The sequence below is a fragment of the Macaca nemestrina genome, chromosome 15 (assembly GCF_043159975.1).
Source record: "Macaca nemestrina isolate mMacNem1 chromosome 15, mMacNem.hap1, whole genome shotgun sequence".
In the NCBI taxonomy this organism is placed as follows: Eukaryota; Metazoa; Chordata; class Mammalia; order Primates; family Cercopithecidae; genus Macaca; species Macaca nemestrina.
Genome location: NC_092139.1, coordinates 51558135 through 51576591, shown reverse-complemented (window position 1 = coordinate 51576591; position 18457 = coordinate 51558135). Strand labels below are relative to the sequence as shown.

At 50.5% G+C, this 18457-nt stretch overlaps 1 long non-coding RNA gene across 4 annotated transcripts in view; it reads left to right on the top strand.

Annotated features, from left to right (window-relative positions):
- LOC105486851 (uncharacterized) overlaps positions 1 to 17460 on the top strand; it is a 42968-nt gene extending 25508 nt beyond the window's left edge. For 2 of the 4 annotated variants that reach the window (XR_011613554.1, XR_011613551.1), the window contains exons 4-5: positions 8344 to 8527; positions 16458 to 17460. This is a non-coding gene — a long non-coding RNA (uncharacterized lncRNA). The remainder of the gene's footprint in view (positions 1 to 8343; positions 8528 to 16457) is intronic. The other 2 variants (XR_011613553.1, XR_011613552.1) reach the window with 2 other exon arrangements.
- The last annotated feature ends 997 nt before the right edge of the window (positions 17461 to 18457 follow it).

Sequence of the window (18457 nt, the reverse complement as noted above, 5' to 3'; positions counted from 1 at the left end):
CTAGCTAATGCTGTGGAACACATTATCCTGTGGAACAAAACATAGTGGCCTAAAGCAACAATAATCATTTAATGTCTCACACTTTCTGTGGGTTGGGAATCCAGGAGTGGCTTCTGACTCATGAGGTTGGCATCAAGATGCAGCTGGGTTTGTAGTCACCTGAAGGCATGACTGAGGCTGGAGATGGCTCCCCACCATGCATGATGAGTTCATGTGGCCGTTGGCAGGAGGCCTCAGTTTTTCACCTTCTGGACCCCTGCACAGGGCTGCTTAAGCGTCCTCACAACATGGCAGCTGACTCTCCCCATAGTGAGTGATTCAAGAGAGAGCAAGATGGAAGCCACAATATCTATTATGACCTGGTCACAGTCTGTCATTTCCACAACTGATAACACAGGTCTGCCCTATTTAATGTGAGAGGGGACTACATGAAGGCAGGATTGCCAGGAGGTAGGGTGCATCTGGAAGGCTGGCTGCCACAGGAACAGTGGCAGGGGGTGTGCTGTGGCCAGAAGAAAATCAGGACAGACCAGAGCTGGAGGGTGTGATCTGCCCCAACTCAGGTTGGCCAAGCTCAAGCCCCAGTTCCGGGATGGAAAGCTCCATGCCTTGGCCCTGCCAGTGGGATTTCTGCATGTGCTGGGAGAGAAGAAAGGTTTCCTTTGAGCCCTGCCAGGATCGCGTTACAGTCTCCACAGAGCAAGACTTCAGGGTCAGGGTGGTGCATTATGAAGACAGGAGCTGTGGAGCCTCCAGCAGGAGACAATGGCTTCCATTGAGGAAATATGACATAACGAGGCCACGAGTCCGCAGCCACCACTCAGGAAACAATAACCATTTCAAGAGGGCACAGGAGGTGTTACAGAGAGGTGCGGCGACACACCCTACGCACCGTGGTCACAGAGATGGTGCTAAGAGAGAAAGTTTGCTGGGATTTGTCTGAAAAGGTCAGTTATTAAAAACAGCTTCTGGCTGGGCGCGGTGGCTCACGCCTATAATCCCAACACCTCGGGAGGCTGAGGCAGGTGGATCACTTGCGGCCAGGAGTTCAAGATCACCCTGGCCAACATGGTGAAATCCTGTTTCTAATAAAAATACAAAAATTAGCTGGGTGCAGTGGCATGTGCCTGTAATCCCAGCTACTCAGGAGGCTGAGGCAGGAGAATCGCTTGAGCCCAGGAGGCAGAGGTTGCAGTGAGCCAAGATCATATCACCGCACTCCAGCCTGGGTGACAGGGCAAGACTCTGTCTCTAAATAAACAAATAAACATAACAGCTTCTTAAAAACACAACGTCTTCTGACTTCCATGAACTTTGTTATTGCTCAGGCCAGGGTGGTGCTTTCCTGATCCCTTTTCTGAGTTTATAAAGGCACCGTTACTGCTTAGCATCAGGTGAGAAGAGAGGGGTACATTAGGAATTAGAAGAAGGTTTGAGCATGACTTGTTTGAAACAGTCGCGTGGGCCTCTGTCGGTTTCCCTGATGTCTGTCTTTGAGATCTTGTGTCGAGCAGGGAGCTGGCTGACATCCGTCCCAGGAGCAGAGAGCGCTTTGTGTGGGTCCAGCCATTTGTCTGCTGGCAGGGGACTGGGGGTGGGCTTGGGCCTTGCCGTAGAGCACAGTCCCACCCCCCAATCGCCGTGCCCTGGGGCTGGCCTTCTAGGTGTCATATCTGGAATTATTATCAGTGAAGCACTACTCTGCCACGATGTCTCACAGCCAGGACGCGGAGAGCACAGAAAAATCTCCAAAGAAGGACCTCCCTTGGAAGATGCTTGCCAACTATCAGGTCCCCTAAGACAGAAGGCACACGTGGGTAGACCTGGGTGTTCCTGATGGGAGTGCCCAGAAAGAACCTGTCGTGGAAAGAAGGACCCTGCTGATCCAGGGCTTAGAGATCACAATTCCATGTGGAAGGCCCTCTGGAATATTTGTGAGGGCCGTTGGGGAGGACAGGCTGGAATTTCCACCTGAGCTTAGCCACTTACAGATGGTGTGACCTTTGTGAGTTAATGTGTGTCTTCGTGGAATGCCTGGCTAGCATTCTGTGGCCCTCCAGTGCCTTTTCCCCCTTCCAGCAGCCCTCTGATTTTCTTTTGGGGAACTACCTGTCCTCTCCCTGACTTGGATGTCATCTAGGAGGTTGCTGGAGGGGATGTCTGTGGATGTCTGTGGGAGATGCAATGGACTCAAAGCCAACACAAGCTTGCTCCATACCTTTATTTACTTGAATGTCCGGGGTCTGGAACAGCTCTGAGTGAGTAGAATTTCCTACAAGTGAAATCATATTTTAATTGCAGGGGGATGTTTGCTTTTTAAGGGGAACTAGGTGAAAATATTTATAAAACAACAAAAAAATCATTTAGTTGTGCGTGTAATTGCTCCCCAATTTCTGCACTAAATTCGTACTTTCTAATTGGGTTGTTGACTCTCAAGGCATCTGCACTGGGTGTGCCTTCGGTTTGCTTCTCCTCCCAGCTCCCCGCCCAGCCTTGCCTGCTCCCTGTCGGCTCTGTGTTCTGGGATCCAGGGCTCTGGAGCCTGGAGCAGTGGACTCCCATAACGTCTAGTTTCCAGCTGGGTTCACTCCATGGGATAATGTGTGGAAGACAGGAGGGGAGGGAGTCTGGATATCCACCTCCCCAGCCCTTCCTTTCGGATTCCCTGTGGGTCGAGTACCTCCTCTTCCTAAAGGCCCCGGCTTCTGTCCAGGGAGCTCTCATTGCCCCTACCCTCTTGGCTTCCTGTAATTACTTCTTCACTTTTAGGAATCGTCCCCTTATGTTGCTGGCCACAGGATTCTGAATTAGCCTGTACTGATTTCCTACATCCTATCTGCACCTTTGTAAATAGTCTCTTTATTAAACTCCCTCAAACTGCCCGGTCTGAGTGTGCCATCTTCTTCCTCAGGGACCCTGGAAGACGTGATATTCAAAGTTTGATTTTGTACAATATTTTTAAAAGCTTCGCGGTGTTCTCTTTCTCTTTTGAAGGCCTTAGGAAAGATTTAGGATCTGTGTGTTCAATTGAATTGCTATTGTTTGAACTTTAAAAACCAGAGCTGACCTTTGGAGAAGAGGAGAAGGGTAGCTTTGTGTCTTTCTTCAGTGCAAGACTCAACTGAGTTTGAAAAGTCACGGCTGCTGGACCAAATTGAAGATGGTTTCATTCCCAAGGGGCATAGCTCCGGAAAGCTCAGAGTAAGTTACAACAGGACTGGAGAGAGACGGCGCCATGTCTGCTGCTGTTTTCACTACTGTGAGCCTCACATGAAAGCCAGACCAAGTGTTGGGGGCTGGAGGAAAGAAATCAGGACAGTAGGATGGCAAGTCCCCTGTTTTCAAGGGGATCTTGGGATAGGGTTTTGAAGAGGGTAATGCATTCCAGAATCCACTGATAAGTTACTAAGAAAAGACACAAGTCAATAAGATAAATATTGGTAGAACATCCAGTGAATGTTTCGTGGCCGCTTACCGGGACGCCATCATCCCTCAGTGTAGAAGGTATTTAGGGACGGGAAGAGGTTCCTGAGGATGAGTGGATAGAAGTGGGTTGCAGTACAGTATGCAAGTATGAGCTCACCTTTGTGGAAGGAGGAATGGAGTCTATATCTATTTAGAGCATGTAAACTCATGAGCTGGAGGGGAGCCGTATGCCTCGCGTGTGAGGTATAGCAGAGAGCAGGGACAAGGGAGAGAAGCAGATACCTAGAGACAAAGAGAACCAGCCTTGAGAACCTGCATGGAGTCCGTTGTTCTTATCGGGGTCCCACAGCCCTTCGGTAAATCCCTCTTTGTCTCCTGGGCTGGCCTGAAGCAGGGTCAGTTATTTGCCACATTGAGAATTCTGAGACATTTAGCACTGCCGTGATCACGCCCATTTTCCAGACGCAGAAACTAAGGCTGAGAGAAGCCACACAACTTGGAAGTAAATGGTGAAGTTGAGATTCAAACCCAGGTCATCTGAGCTAAATACTGCTGTTTGCCATGTTGCTGGAGCCGGGTGCTTCCAGGAGTTACTTGGAGGTGACTCTGAGGCACCTGACTCCGTCAGGGCATCAGTGGAAAACAGCGGTACCTCAAGGGATTTCAAAAGAGATTTTCTTAAGGGAGGGTCTGCTCCCGGTCTGAGTTTAGGGAACCAAGGGATGTTGAGGCGTGCAGGCACTAGCAGCAGTGGGGAGCTGTTATGCCCTCCAGTGGAAGGCCATGAAGAGTGTTTCCAGCTGCTGGGGAGAAGGGCAGCATAGAGGAGGGCCACCGACTGGAGCCCCTATCAGAACCATGGGGAGGGAGGGAGAGAAGAATGTGGGGGATAAATACTCCACACTTTGCCTCCCCACTGCTCCCCAAAACCCCCATCTCCTGCCACTGTTGGCTATTGGCTGGATCAACCAGGAAGTGAAGGACCAGGGAGCCCAGGCGGTGCGGTCCCTAGGGCTCAGCCTTCCAGGGGGCAGGGCTAGGCAGGGAATGTTCGGGAAGCAGATGGAAATACCCTAACCAGCACACCACTCCCCCTGCGGAGTCCAGCTGAGTCCTAAATGCCTTTGTGAGCAGGACTCAGGGGAGCCAGGTGTGGATAAAGGGGCTTCCTGGAGAAGCAGCTGAGTGGAGAGAGGGAGGGGCTGCCCCAAGGGAGACATCCTCCTGGCTTGTCCCCTGGAGGTGGTGTCCCTCTATGCCACTCACCCCTCCCCCCACCCCTTGCCCCTTTCTCCCATTTTTTCATTTCCATAGATTTTACTTTCTTTCTCTTTTCCCATAAAATGAAACCCACAGAGGAAAAGGGCGGCAGGGGGCACTGCAGGGATCTCCCCTCACCCAAACTCCCCCTCCACACACACCTAACAGGCATGGGACACATGTGTGATGCAGCTATGATTATTTATTTATTTATTTATTTTTAGAGACAGGGTCTTGCTCTGTTACCCAGGCTGGAGTGCAGTGGCATAGTCATAGCTCACTGCAGCCTTGAACTTGAGCGATCCTCTACCTCAGCCTCCTGATTAACTGGGACTACAAGTGTATGCCGCTGCACCTGGTTAATTTGTCTACTTTATTGTAGAGACAGGGTCTTGTGATGTTGTCTAGGCTGGTGTTGAACTCCTGGGCTCAAATGGTTCTTCTGCCTCAGTCTCCCAAAGCGCTGAGATTACAGGCATGAGCCACTGTGCCCGGCCTTTGCACATATGAGTGAAGCAGGAGGGTGAGATCAAGGCTGGAAGAGACCTGGAATGGCAGTTCTGAGACAAGGATCTGGGCGCCAGAGGTTTGTGTGTCAGGTGATTCCCAGAGGCACAAGGGAGGGGAGGGGGAAGGGGGACAGGAGACGGAGAGCCAACAGTGGCTGCATTAAAAGCCTGTTACTAGTGTGGGCGCTTGGACTCCATTCTGTTGGAATCATCTGAGGACCTAAGCCAAACTCTTATTGGTGAGGTTCGCTGTGGACAGCGTTAAACCCTCATCAGCTCCGGGCTGTTCTACAGACAGTGGGAGTGACGGCACGTCTTTGTACCCATCACCAGTGGGTTGCAGGGTGGGGAAAGGCTGGTGGCAGGGACCCTGGTTAGGGGAGAGCCTGAATGAGCCCTTCAGCTGAACTTAGAGGAATGAGGAGCCTTCAGAGAGGCTGGAGGCTGTGCACACGTCGCCAGTGAGTGTCCATGATCCTGGAAGTGGCTGCTGCTTGCTGGACATACTGGAGTCCGGCAGGGTCAGCTGAGCAGCTCTTGTCTCCTCAGCTGTCCAGCCAGCCTGGCAGCCTCCTCGGACCTCTAATGACTTGATCCCAGTGCCTGGTGGAGGAAGGGAGGCGGTGGGCCCTCCAGGCCAGGCCACACAGACCAGCCTTTGTGCCGGGTGGCCTACGGGAGGTGTAGGCTGTCTGCACGCTCAGCGCGGCTGGGCCTCAACACAGGCTCTCTTTGTGGTGCCCAGGAACCAGGAGGTGCGGGGGTGGGACATGGTGGCGGGAGGCACAGGAGCAGGTTTCCCCGGGAGCAGCCACGTTGTGACGTGTTGGGGTGACTGCCCCAGCAGAGACTTGGGGGAAGGTAGCAGGCTGGGCCAAGGGGCACCAGCAGCTTCCAGGGGGTGGAGGTGCAAGGTTCCTGGAGCTGGTTCCTTCTGGCCAGCCCCAGGATTCCACACAGCAGGCAGATGCCACCTCCCACAAGCAGCCCTCCAGGCCCACCTGCCTGGCCTGAGATTAAGCCCCTCCTGACTCTAATTCTTGCTAATTAAACCTGCCCAATGATTCAGGGCCCTTGGAACCTGCCGCTGGGCCTTTAACATCTCAGGAGCCAGGGTTTCAAATGCACAAGCTTGAATGTTTATAAGGTTTGTTCTGGCAAGATTCCTGGTCGACTGAAAGGGTCTGTGTGGGTCCATGGCGTCTTAAGACCCAGACCAGCTCCTCCTTGACCATCTTCCTGGCCTCATCCCCTGCTCTGTAATTTGCTCACATGGTCCTGCCAGGCAGGACCAGCCTCATGGGCTTGTGACCTGTGGAGTCACACGCATGCCCAGATGAGCCCTTGCACTTGGCTTCATGCTCTGCTGTCACTATCTGGGAATTCTTAATACCTATTGAACACGGGGCCCACATTTTCATTTTGACTGAACCCACTAAAATGTAGCCAGTCCTGCCTCAGGGCTCAGGGAGGGGATAGGAGAGCTCTCAGTCACAGCTCGAGAGAGTCCTTAGCCCACCTCCCCAATCTCTCCTGGACTCAGGCCTCCACCACCATGTGGGGCTAAGTAACAGTCTCTCTTTTTCTTTGAGACAGAGTCTCGCTCTTGTTGCCCAGGCTGGAGAGCAATGGCGTAATCTCAGCTCACTGTAACCTCCGCCTCCCGGGTTCAAGCAATTTTCCTGCCTCAGCCTCCCGAGTAGCTAAGATTGCAGGTGCTTGCCACTATGCCTGGCTAATTTTTGTATTTTTAGTAGAGATGGGATTTCACCATGTTGGCCTGGCTGGTCTCGAACTCCTGACCTCAGGTGATCCTCCTGCCTTGGCCTCCCAAAGTTCTGGGATTACAGGTGTAAGCCACTGCATCCGGCCAAAGTGATAGTCTCTTAAGCACTTTGTGGACATCAACTTACTCTGAAACCTCTTGCACAATTTTTTTTTTAAAATAATTGCTTCATTAAAATTGTATACACTTATTGTGAGATTTTAAATAATGTAGAAAAATACCAAGAAGAAAGTGAAGAGAAAATGATTCAAATTCCGTTACAAAGAGATCACTGTTATTAGCATTTTGGTGAACTTTATTATGATGCTCTGTGTGTGCGTGTATTTATATATGTTTACATTCACACCCATATATATGTATCTATACACATTTACCTATATAAAGTTTTATGTCAATGGAATCATAATGTATATATGTCTCTGTGTGTGTGTGTGTATTTGACAATATATTAAGTTTTGGGCAGTTCAAAGTCCAAGACCTATAGATTTATTTCACTAATTCTGACAGTTGCGTGGAGTTCCATTGCACATTAAACCATCATAAATGACTGAGCCAGTCCCCTGCAGCTGCATGTGGCAGTGGCTGCCACATGTTCACTCTTAAAAACAAGGCCATGGTGTCTGGGCACAGTGGCTCACGCCTATAATCCTAGCACTGTGGGAGGCTGAGACAGGCATATCACTTGAGGTCAGGAGTTCGAGACCAGCTTGGTCAACATGGCAAAACCCCATCTCTACTAAAAATACAAAATTTAGCCAGGTGTCCTGGCGGGCACCTGTAATCCCAGGTACTCCGGAGGCTGAGGCTGGAGAATCACTTGAACCCGTGAGACAGAGGTTTTAGTGAGTCAAGATCGTGCCACTGCACTCCAGCCTGGGTGACAGAGAGAGACTCCGTCTCAAAAGAAAAAAACGAGGCCACGGTGAACATTCCTATAGATACACCTTTGGTGGGGAGGGCAGTCCTGGGTTTCCTGTTCCCTCGTTTATAATGGAGGGACTGAAACGTTCAGAAGCCCCAAGCAGTGGGCAGTTAGATGGGGGCATATTTCAACCCCTGGGGTTGAAGCTGTTGTTCCCAAATCTGACTGTGTTTTCACTCTCCGAGGCACGTGTTGAATATCCCAGCCCAAATCTCTGGGGGCCCAGTCACCCTGCTGCCCTCTGCACAGGCCCCAGAGACTGGTTCCCTTTTTTTTTTTTTTTTTTTTTAATTTTTGTTTGTAGAGATAGGGTCTTGCCATGCTGCCCAGGCTGGCCTTGAACTCCTGGGCTCGTGATCCTCCTGCCTTGGCCTCCCAAAGCACTGGGAATATAGGTGTGAGCCACCGAGCCCAGCTGACTTACTTCTTTAAATTCTTAGCAGACCTACTTGTGCTTTCCTCCTTCGCCTCTGGCCCTGGGTGTCCTCTCTGAGAAGGGACGATGACAGCCCTCTGCTCTGAGGAACTGGCTCAGTTGCCTGTCACTTGGATGATGCCCCATGCTGTAGCTTTGGACATCTCCATCAGCACCGCGTCCCCTGCCTTGCAGCATCTGACATAATGGTAGGTGCCCAACAAGTGTCTTTGCATTGGATGAAAAGTATTGTTGGCTGGGCACGGTGGCTCATGCCTGTAATCCCAGCACTTTGGGAGGCTGAGGTGGGCGGATTACCTGAGGTCAGGAGTTCAAGACCACCTGGCCAACATGGTGAAACATTGTATCTACTAAAAATACAAAAATTAGCCAGGTGTGGTGGCGCATGCCTGTAATCCCAGCTACTTGGGAGGCTGAGACAGGAAAATCGCTTGAACCTGGGAGGCAGAGGTTGTAGCAGTGAGCTGAAATCGTGCCACTGCATTCCAGCCTGGGTAACAAAAGTGAAACTCTGTCCCAAAAAAAAAAAAAAAAAAGAAAGAAAAAAGAGAAAAGAAAAAAGAAAAAGAAAAAGAAAAAGAGAAGTACTTTCACATCCTTTTTTCTTTATTTCCCCTCAACATTTTATTATAAACATTTTCAAACACACAGAAAAGTTGAATGCATTTTCCACTGAACACTCATATATGCACCCCCTGGATGGCATTTTACTATATCTCTTCATCACACAGCTCTCCATCTACCTATCACTTCATCTTACTGTTTTCTACCTTTCAACCAACAGGAGCCGCAAACCTCAGTACGCTTCACTCCCAAAGGCTTCCACGTGTGTATCAATAAGTAGTATTCAGGAATGCCTTGATAGTTCGTTTTAGGTAAAATTTACATAGAGTGAAATGTTCCAATCTTAAATGCACTATTTGCTGGATTGTGACAAATGCAGACATTTGTTAAATCAGACTCCTCCCAAGGGAAAGATGTGCCCATCCCCCAGAAGGTTTCTTCATGTCCCTTGCCAGTCAGGCCACCCCCACACTGCCCCCAGCGGCAACCCCTGTTCAGGTTTTTATTTCATTGCAGACGAGTGTTTCCTGTTCTAAAACTTCCTAGAAGTGATTCGTACTGCAGGTGCCCTTCTGAGTTCTGGCTTCTTTCCCTCCCTGTAGCGATTCTGAAATCTGTCCTCGTTGCTGTGGGTTTCAGTAGCTTATCCCCTGCTGTTGCTGAGCGGGGTTCCCCTGAGTGCATGTACCTACCATGGGGTGTTCATCCCTGCCACTCTGTATCACTCAGCACACATTAAAACACCCTTATATACTATCTCTCACTCGACTCAATTTGCCTGAGGTCCCACTGCCAATTCAAGGGCAGTCAGGATTTGTCTCTATGTTTCTAGGCGGGGAACCCATCCAAAGGTCACCAGTGGAGACCTGCCCCATCTCACTGGCCCTCCAGTGGCCTCTTCTCCCTCCGCCCCCAGCCCCAGCGAGCACTGCAGGGCTTCCTGATGGTGGTGGGTATGTTGGCTGCCTCGGCTTCCTCTCCTCGTGTTCCCCCTTCAATTCACTGCAGGCTGGCTTTGGCTTCCCCTTCCCGTCTTACCAGTCCTCCTAGTAACATCCAACGCGGTCATCCCATCCCCCTCCTCACAGAAACCTCCCATCTGTTGCCCTCTGTGCCCACCCGCCTGCCTCCACGGCTGCTGCGACTCAGTTTCCTTGGCTGTCTCTCCTCTCGGTGACCTTCAGCGTTGAGGGAGTCTTCAAGGCCTAGTTCTGGACAGTTGTCTCTGCTCTCTGAACTCTCACTTCCTACAAGGTTGCATCCAGAACCGTGGCTTTAAATTCCACCCAGTGCTGGTAATGCCACAGCCAGACCTTCCCTTAATTCCGGAGGCTCCAGGCTTGCATCACCGTAATCTCCACTTCGGGCTCAAATAATCCTCCCAAATTGAACAGCACCAGAAATGTAAGCCTTGGTTCCCCTCTCTAATCTGATCCTTCCCTGCCCTCCCATCCCCAGTAAGTGGTCCCAGAGGTAGCTCAAGCCTGAAGCCTGGGGATTGTTCTTGATTTCTCCCATGTCCTTGTCTCCTACATTCAACTTATTACCAATCCACAGAGCATCCATCTCCAAATCACATGTTTTTTTTTTTTTTAAACCATATAATGGAGGTATGATTGACACACAAAAAGCTGTAGGGTTGTTTTTTTGAGACAGAGTCTTGCTCTGTCTCCCAGGCTGGAGTGCAGTGGTGTGATCTCGGCTCACTGCAGCCTCCGCCTCCCAGGTTCAAGTGATTCTCATACCTCAGCTTCCGGAGTAGCTGGGATTACAGGCATGAGCCACCATGCCTGGCTAATATTTGCATTTTTAGTAGAGAGGGGGTTTTACCATGTTGCCCAGGTGGTCTCAAACTCCTGACCTCAAGTGATCCACCCACCTTGGCCTCCCAAAGTGCTGGGATTACAGGCATGAGCCACCACGCCTGGCCTGCAGATATTTAATGTATACAATTTGATGTGATGGAGATATGTACACACCTGCGAGAACATCCATCAAGGCCATAAACTTATCCATCACTGTAAGTGTCCCTCCGTCTCCTCTGTTTCTTTTTCATTTCTTTATGTGGTAAGAGGACTAAACATGAGATCTACTCTCTTAGTAAATTTGTAAGTGTACAGTACAGTATTGTTCATCACAGGCCCTAGTTGTACAGTAGATCTCCAGAATGTGTTCATCCTGCGTAACTGAGACATTGTACCCTTTGACCAACATCACCCTGTTTCCCCCTCTTCCCAGTCCCTGGCAACCATCATTCTACTTTCTGCTTCTGTGAGTTTGGCTGTTTTCCGTTCCATGTATAAGAGAGAAAGTGAAGTATTTGATTTTCTCTCTCTGAGTTACTTCAGTATCTCATCATGTCCTCCAGGTCCATCCATGTTGTCACAAATGGCAGGATTGATCCCTCCCTCCCTTCCTTCCTTCCCTCCTTTCTTTTTTCGTTCTCTTTTTTAGAGACAGGGTCTTGCTCTGTTGCCCAGGCTGGAATGCAGTGGTGCCGTCATAGCTCAGTGCATGCAGCCTCGAGCACCTGGGCTCAAGTGATCCTCCTGCCTCATCCTCCTGAGCAGCTGAAACTACAGGCATGTACCATGATACCCGGCTAATTTTTAAATCTTTTGTAGAGACACGATCTTGCTTTGTTGCCCAGGCTGGTCTCAAACTTCTGGCTTCAAGTGATTGATTCTCCTGCCTTGGCCTCCCAAAGTGCTGGGATTGAAGGTGTGACCAACCACCCTGGCCCTGGATTTCTTTCTTTTTAAATGTTGAATAATATTCCATCATAGATGTATACTACAATTTCTTTATCCATTTTTCCAGTGATGGATATTTAGGTTGTTTCCAGATCTTGGCCATTGTGAATAACACTGCAATGAGCCTGGGTGCACAGATAACATCTCTTCAAGATCCTGATTTCAGTTTCTTCAAGTACAGTCTTACACCTGTCCCCTTCTTAACCCCCATTGCCACTGCCCTAGTCCATGGGCCATGCTTAAACTACAAGTATTTCTGGTTTATCTGTAATTCAAATGTAACTGGCTGCCCTGCCTGTGAGGGCCCGCAGCCGGCCAGCACCTCCTGCTCTAACCTTGTTCCCACTAAGGCGTTCCTGTTCCTGCTACCCGGGCCAGGTGGGCTCAGAGTGAGCCAGAACAGCCCCCTGCCCCCCTTCCTTTCCCCCTGCAGCATCTGAGGGGGAAGCAGATCCTTTGCAACCTGCGAGATCTGAGATGTCTCCACTGCCCAGGCAGAGCTGGGACTCTGCCCTACTGCTCGGACACAGGCGTTCCACTTGGCTTGCTGTCAAGAGACTGACTCCAGTGCTCTGATTGTAAGAATCGAGGAGACTGACATCTGTGAGGATCCCAGCAGGGGGCCTGGCTCACTCAGGGCCAGGACACGGTAATGCCCCCTTGGTCCTCCTCATGCCTACTTCCCCCTGGACACAGACAGGGGCTGGGCTGGTGAGGAAGCCATTCTCCAGCGGGAGCAGATCTGACAGGACCCGTTTCTCCTCTCCCTGAGCAGGCTTCTTTGAAAACCACTGTGCGTTTGGCCAGGTACCATGGTTCATGCCTGTAATCTCAGAACTTTGGGAGGCTGAGGCGGGTGGATTGCTTGAGTTCGGGAGTTCCAGATCAGCCTGGGCGATATGGTAAAATCTCATCTTTACAAAAATATGGAAAAAATTAACCTGGCATGGTGGCAAGTGCCTGTAGTGTCAGCTACTCGGGATGCTGAGATGGGAGGATCATCTGAGCCTGGGAGGTTGAGGCTGTGGTAAGCCATGATCATGCCACTGTACTCCAGCCTGGGTGACAGAGTGAGACCCCATATCAAAACAAAAGAAAAAAACTCCCAAAAACCCCCCACTGCATTTTAAACCACGCACAGTAGTGAGCAGTCCTGTTTCAGGGTAGTTCTGGGAATTACAAGGACAAAATCTGGCCTTGTGCCTGGTGGAGCAATGTGGGGGTGTGGACGCTTGTGTGTGAACGCCCCTCACCCACGTGGGACAAAGTCCATCCTCCGTGCCAGGCCCCGGGCAAGCCAGCCTGGCTGATCCACCTTGCTCCTCCCCCTCTCTTCTTTGTCTTCCCTGCAAACTCCTGCCAAGTTTGGAAGCAGAAAGAGCTGACGGTTTGGGGTTGCGGAGAGCATTCCTTTCTAGAATAGAAGTCAGCTGGTGGGGAAGAGGATGCCCCTTGCTCTCGGTGCCTCGACTTCCTCATCGGCGTAACGGGGCTAAGGAATTCTGCCTGCTTCTCCCGGAGAGCACATGGGACCCACCAGGCCCTCAGTGCTCAGTAAGAGGGGTGCCTTCTGTCCTCGCGAGTGACCCTCCTTTGAGACCCAGCGCCCGACCGCCCAACAACTCGGAGCTGTTTCCCCCTTGCTCGTAGCACTTTCTGGCCTCTTCCCTTGCCGTCTTCAGCGTGTGGCATGGTGGCCCTTTCTCTTTACGTTTTTTTTCTGGCACTAGAATCTGAGCTCCTTGATCTTCAGGGATTGTGGTTTCCCCACACAGTGCCTGGTATACAGATAGTGCTCAATAAATGCTCACCATGGCAGAATTTAACTGTCTTTGAGGTATCCAGAATATAGAGACGGGTTCCTCCAGCCTCCTACTCCCTCAGGCCTATTCTAAAATAAAACCTTAATTCCTGTCCCTGAAGGCAGGTCCTCCTTCAGCCAACTAGGTGCCTACTAGGTACACCGTGCAAGGTGCTGGGGATGCTGCTGTCACCAACACACCCTGTCCTGGCCCACATGGGGCTGCCACCCCCGCCCCCAATGCTCTCCCGGGAGCCTGAATCCTAGCGACCCCTTCAGAGCCACCCCTCTGGCTTCCAAGCACCTGCGCTACCCACTCCCACCCTCCCTGGAAGGGATGGCGCAGCCTGGGAGCCAGCTGCCCTGGGGGGCTCAGACCTGTGGGTCAGATCATCCATGTGTCAGGGAAGGAAAGGGAAGCCAGGTCTCCTTAGGAAGAGTAAGATTCCAAGTCCTAATTCATCCTTTTTATACCTAAGGTGGACCAGCCCTGATTTTATGCCAGGCCCTTTACTTGTACTATTTTATTTAATCCTCACGATAACCCTATGAAGTAGGTACTGTTAATATCATCCCCATTTTACAGATGGAGAAACTGAGGACCAGAGAGATTAAGCAACTTGCCCAAAGTCACACAGCCAGCAAGCAGTGCACAAGGGATTTGAACCCAGACCCTTCTGATGCCAGAGCGAATGCCCTTGAACCTCTAGGCTACACTGCCTGAGGACTGTGGGGCTCTAAAGGGATAAGGAAGGAAGCTTGGAGGGACTGAGTGCTGGGGGAGTGAGTGGGGTGTGTGTATGTGTGTGTGTGTGGGTGGGGCTGTGCAGGGAAGCGGTTGCTACAGAGGGGCAGGGGAGGGGGGTGCTGGGGAGGTGGGGGAGGTAGAGAGAGGAGCCCCAGAAGCAGTCAGCTGTGCTGACAATGGATGGGGCAGGAGAAGAGAAAGCCCAGGCAAGGGAGGTGAAGCTCTGTGAGTGACTACACCAAGCTCTCCCTCCTGCCCAGGGCACAGTGCCAGGCCTCACTTTTGAAGCTAACGAGAAGCAGATGGAGGAGTGGGTTGGGCTAGAGGCGGAGACTGCCTGTGCTACGTGGCACCCCTCGGCAAGCCTGGAGCTTCTGTGAGCGGCCAAGAGTGAGGCAGGGCCTTGCGGGCTGGACTATGGGTCTCCCTCAGGGTTTACTACAACTTGGACTTGCCAGTGCAAGAGGGTGGATCTTGTTCAAAGATGGGTTCAAACATTAGCAGCCTCAGTGAACGATGCAGCCTGGGCTCCATGGAGTTGCTGCCACCCATAAGAGGGTATCCCTCCTGCCATGGGCAGTAGATGCATAATCAATGCTTTAGTTACGTCACATAACGGCTCTGTAAACAGGATCTGGAATCAGCCATGGGCTTGAACCTCAGTCCCACTATTACTAGCTCAGGAGAGGGCTTGACCCCCCTCCCCCAACTTTTTCAGTAACAGGGTCTTGCTCTGTCATCCAACCTGGAGTGCAGTGGCATGATCATAGCTCACTGCAGCCTTGAACTCCTGGGCTCAGGCGATATTCCAGCTTCAGCCTCTGGAGTAGCTGGGATTATAGGCGTGTGCCACCACACCTGGCTAATTTTTAAATTTTTTGTAGAAATGAAGTTTCACAGGCCAGGCGCGGTGGCTCACGCCTGTAATCCCAGCACTTTGGGAGGCCGAGGCGGGCGGATCACAAGGTCAGGAGATCGAGACCACGGTGAAACCCCGTCTCTACTAAAAATACAAAAAATTAGCCGGGCGCGGTTGTGGGCGCCTGTAGTCCCAGCTACTCGGGAGGCTGAGGCAGGAGAATGGCGTGAACCCGGGAGGCGGAGCTTGCAGTGAGCTGAGATCCGGCCACTGCACTCCAGCCTGGGCGACAGAGCGAGACTCCGTCTCAAAAAAAAAAAAAAAAAAAAGGAAGTTTCACTTTTTGCCTAGGCTGGTCTTGAACTTCTGGGCCCACGTGATCCTCCCACCGTGGTCTCCCAAAGTGCTGGGATTACAGGCATGAGCTACTGTGCTTGGCCAGGGCTTTAACCACTTTAAGCTTCAGTTTTCGTCTCTGAGGCTTCCAACTCAGGCAGCTCTGAGCCAGCTCTGAACCAGTCACCACTTGCTGCCTCTTAAAGGTTCAGAACTCAACACAGTGCCTGGCACATAGTAAGTGCTGAGTAAAAGCCAACATTGACATTTAATTCACAAACAGGTGGAGGATGCAGCAGAGTGTCCTGGGTCTTCCTGAAAGAAGTGAAGTGATGGCATTTTGTACTTTTCATCATTCATTCATTCAGTCTTCATTCAACTCTCCTACCAACCTGGCCTAAAATGCAGGCAGAGTCGGTGAGGCGGAAGGAGATGGCTCTGGGTCCGTCATACTCCGCGAAGCCTGTTGGAGGGAAAGAAGCAGAGAGCCCTTCAAGTGAACTGGAGGGAGATGGGTTCCTATTAGGAAACCCTGGATTCAGGGAACCGATTACCAGAGGAGCCTCACAGCAGCCTCCTGGGAACGGAAGGTTACCAGGCAACCTGGCGCTGGGTCACTTCTCTGCCGGCCTGTGCTAATCTCCCTGCGGACTGACTATGCCCCTGAGACTCTTCTGCTCCCCCAAACTCAGCATGCAACAGACTATGGGTTGCCTTGGTAACAACCAGGGCTCCATTTTTATATGTTCTTACTATTTCCGGGTCAATACCACTCCTGGGTCAATACCACCTGACTGTGATTGGATCTTTCTGAGTTCACATTCTGTCCCCCTCTCATAAGTAGGGCCCTTTCTGTCTCAAACCTGATTGTTTGCTTCTTCCTCCTCAGCAAGAAGGGGGATCACACTCCCAAAAAATGTAGGGTCACTAGGAAGGCACCCAAAATTGTCTACTATGAACAGAACAAAAGGCCAGCTACTCCCAGCAGCCTTTTCAGATAACTATCTTCACACCGTTTACACCATCTTTATTTATCCTCTTACCTCTCTTTCTCCAGGTCGGTTAAGAAGCTGAGAGCCACAGTAAAAAGCCAAAGGATGTCCCAATTTACATTTCCAACCTTGTCACCTGCAGTTTCCTGCACAAACCCACTTTTCTGGGCAGACAGGTGCACCCTGCCAGCAGAACACGTCTGGTTCCTTCCTCCCACCAAACTTCCGCCCACACTCGCCTCTGTAGCCAGATGTGCTCCTCTTCATATCTTTTTTTTTTTTTTCTTGAGAAAGTTTCTTGCTCTGTTGCTCAGGCTGGATTACAGTGGCATGATCATGGCTCACTGCCACCTTGACCTCCTGGGCTCAGGCGATCCTCCCACTTCAGTCTTTGGAGTAGCTGGGACCACAGGAGCACACCACCATGCCCAACTAATTGAATTTTTTTTTTTTTTTTTTATAGAGATGAGCTCTCACCATGTTTCCCAGACTGGTCTAGAATGCCTAGGCTCAAGCGATCCTCCCTCCTCAGCCTCCCAAAGTGGTGGTATTACAGGCGTGAGCCATTGTACCCAGCCTCCAAATCTTCACCAGCCCTCAAAATTAAGCTCAACTTCTGTCTCCTCCAAGAATTTTACACAGGATTCCAATCTGGAGGGATCAGTTTCCTACAAGTGTAGACTTTATTGACTCTTCCACCATTTGGTCTCCTATGTTACCATCAGGAAAAATTAATGAAAGACTTTCAAATGGACGAAGAAAGAGTAAATGCCACTGAATGTCCAACCTAGAGCACTCTTCCAGTTTATCACTGCCTTCCATTGCCTTTGAGCCATGTTACAACTCTGTAAGTCAGAGAGAACTGATAATAGTGCAAATGATTTGAGTTCATAGAAATGCAAATTCCTTGTGTCCCGTGGAGTGTACGCGATGGTTGCCCTGTGGATAAACTTCCTCTGCAAGTTCATTTCAGCCTCCTGTTGACTTACACGTGTGTGGTTTTTGGACTTCTCCTTTTAACCAGTTAGAACATCTTAACTACTTCCCATTAATTAATTAGTTAAATAAAATTTTTATATTTTAATAAGAGTCATAATTTTGTCTTTTTCCCAAAAATTATTCTTTAATGTTATTTAACTCTTGAATTAGAAAAGATAATGGCTTGGCACCCTGTATCCATCAGTGTTTTGGGGAGTAGGTAATAGAAAGGCGAAAGGGGCTGCCAAAAATAACTGTCTACCCGTCTTTCCTTGACAACTAAATTGTGCACCCTGGGCGGGGCGCAGTGGCTCACACCTGTTATCCCAGCACTTTGGGAGGCCATGGTGGGAGGATCGCTTGAGCCCAGTAGTTCAAGACCAGCCTGGACTCTGTCTCTACAAAAAAAATAATAATACTTAAGAAATTAGCCAGCTGTGGTGGTGCACACCTGTATTCCCACTTACTCGGGAGGCTGAGGTGGGAGGATTACTTGAACTCAGGAGTTTGAGGCTGCGGTGAGCTACGATTGCACCCCCGCACTCCAGCCTGGGCGACAGAGCAAGACCGTTTTGCTAAATTTTTTAAAATTGTGAGTTGTGTGAGTGCTATATCTAGAAAGTTCACATATTCCTTTTTTTTTTTTTTTTTTAACATAATGAGGGATTACTAAGGGGGCTAGTGTACTAGACTCTGTGGAATTATTATAAAGGAGGTCCAGGGAAAATACGAAATCAGAGAATGTCGGAGCTGGATGAGGTCAGAGAAGCCACCCTGAGCAAGTCTCTCATTTTTCTCCTGAGGACACCGGGCTGCCTGAGCTGGGGGGGTCTGTGTGGCCCGTCAGAAGGTAGGATTTGGGGATTCTCTGACAACTGTTCATGAGGTGGGGCACGCTCACTTACCCCAAATCTGGTTATGGTAACGAGTTGGGGGGAACGGCCACCAGCTAATTGGAAACAGATCCTCCTGAGGCGCACTGGGCTTCCGGGCTGTTTCCCAGCCTCCTTGGCAGCGGACTCCTCTTCCGAGGTATGTTTTGCTGACGTGGCTGGCCGCGGGAAGCTGGGAGGCACAATTTTCTGAA